Below are 2,500 nucleotides of genomic sequence, written 5' to 3' on the forward strand. Positions count from 1 at the left end.
GTGCCGATTTCAGTCAGAAGCTCAACGGAATGTCCTTGTTTTTAGGTGATACAGCTAAGTATAGTACAAGTATTATTCATTTTTATTGCCGTCTTTTGATTTTGAATGTCACCTCCAACTTTTATCTTTTTTATTATTTCCTTTCTGTCTGGTTTTTGCGCGCGCGCGCGCGCGCGCGTGTGTGTGTGTGTATGTGTGTGTGTGTGTGTGTGTGTTTTTCCTCTTGGTGTTTCATTAATATGGCTTATATCCCTGAGACCACAACAAAGCATCGTGTACGCCTTGAGATGGGCAAAGTAGATCACTTTGTAGATTTTGTAAATAGACCATACTTTTATCAAGATGTTTCTTATGGTAGCAAGATACTTTTCCTAGATAATAGCGACAAGATAGAGATGCCAAATGTGGTAAGAACCCTGACCAGGTCTACAATGATTGAACAGTACTTGGAGTATTGCAAAGAACAATGTCACGAGCCTCTGAGTAGGTCCACAATGTTCAAAGTATTAGAAATTCGAGAAGCATCTCAACGTAAGTCACTGAAAGGCCTAGATAACACTGCTGCCGATGGCGCGGCGGGCTTTCAGACACTTGAAACGCTGGTTGAAATTCTTGAGAAAGGAGGAATGGAAATGCAGGGGTGCCTGTATGTTCGTCAAAAACTACGAGATGCTAAACGCTATCTCAAAACTGACTACCGACTGCACTGTCAACCAGAGGACTCTACTTGTGCTGACCACTGTCGAAGGTTTGCGCTAAGTGATCCTGTAGAGCCCGACTTTTAACATCAATGTCCGCATGAGCACCAATCCACTTGCAGTGACTGTCAAGGGCTGAAAAGGGTTTTACAAGATGTGAGACAAGGAATCGAAGGTTCATCCTGGACACCTTACAACTTAGACCAACGAGAAGATCTCCTGTATGACTTCAACCCGGCCCAGGAGAATATCTTGCTTTGGAAAGCGCATATCATGCGCTCAATAAACCTGGAGAAGCCGAAAAAAGATGCAATGAAGTTACCACATGCGGAGTCCGCTATTCTGATTATGGACTGGGCAATGAAGTTTCTCCAAATGAAATATCGTGAGAAACAATCCGCCTGGTTTGGAAAGCGTGAGATAAGTTGGCATATATCCACCCCCATATCTAAGAATGCCACCCGTTTGGAAAACTGACGTCGTACGCTCATATCTTCGACTCGTGCCAACAGGACTGGTATGCAGTTTGTTCCATTATCGAGAACACACTGGAGGTTGTAAAGAAGGAACACCCCCAAATTAGTGAAATTTACCGAAGGAGCGATGAAGCAGGATGTTACCACAACAACTTTATCTTGTCGGCCGTTAGGGATGCAGGGAAACCAATTGGTATTGCAGTCGTGCGATATGACTTTTCTGAACCCCAGTATGGAAGAGATGTCTTTGATCGGATTCTTTGCCCGATGAAATCAACAATCCGACGATACTGTAACGAGGGACATGATGTAGTTTCTGCCAAAGATATGCGTGCAGCACTCTCAGAACGTCCTGTTAGAGGTACAACTCCATGCGTTTGCTCAATAAACCAAACTAAAAAAACACTTGAAGTACAAAAGATACACGGTTTTAGTAAATATGACAACTTCAAGTTTGAGGGGGATGGAATGCGAATATGGAGAGCTTATGCCATAGGGCAGGGAAGGCTGATTCCTTACCAAGATTTAGTCGTCAGGCGTCAAGGTTCTACATGCCTCGTTGCTAATGAAAAATTCTTTCTGCTCAAAGAGGCTCGGTTCCATAATTAAGGTGACAAAAAATAGTGATGGTGAACAAGCGAATGGTCTTTTTGCCTGTCCTGACCCAGGGTGCAATATGGTGTTCAAGAAATTCAGTGAATTAGAAAGTCACCTCGATGTGGGCGGCCACTGCCAAATTCTCCGAAATTCTGATACAGTGTACGACAAACTCAGAAGAGACTGGGCGGAAAAATTCCTCCGTGTTAACGACGAGGAAATCGACAACGCACCAGTAAAATCTAGTGACGAGCGACAGCACCAGCAAGAAGCTGGTAGTCCTAGCAGTGATATACTGCTTGGTTGGGCACTACATAAGCCACGAAGCCAGGAAGCCCTGCGTTTCACTTCTGAAGTTAAACAGTATCTTACAACAAAATTTGACCTTGGAGAGAGAACCGGTACGAAAGCAGCTCCCGGAAAAGTAGCTGCAGACATGAGAACGGCAAGAAACCCAGATGGTTCCCGCATGTTTGAAAGGAAGGACTGGCTAACAAAAGACGAAGACTCAAGTGCAGGGGTTTTTCTCGAGACTGGCGGCTGCAAGAAGAAGACAGGGAAGCCGAGAAATTGAATTGGAGGAAGTTTACGCAGAGGAAGAGGAGCAAGAAAGGCGTGAAATGTTGGAAAACGTTGCCGGCCAGCTTGGTCTAAAGCACCCTATTTGCTATAACTCATACTGCTTGTGTGACCTCTCACGCGATAAGAAACTTGAATTTTCAGCGTAGT

At 44.5% G+C, this 2,500-nt stretch overlaps 1 pseudogene; it reads left to right on the forward strand.

The window, feature by feature from the left end:
* Positions 1 to 239: 239 nt before the first annotated feature.
* Positions 240 to 2,500, forward strand: part of LOC148742161 (uncharacterized) — a 2,462-nt pseudogene continuing 201 nt past the window's right edge.

Source organism: Stylophora pistillata, chromosome 1, assembly GCF_964205215.1.
Source record: "Stylophora pistillata chromosome 1, jaStyPist1.2, whole genome shotgun sequence".
Classification (NCBI taxonomy): Eukaryota; Metazoa; Cnidaria; class Anthozoa; order Scleractinia; family Pocilloporidae; genus Stylophora; species Stylophora pistillata.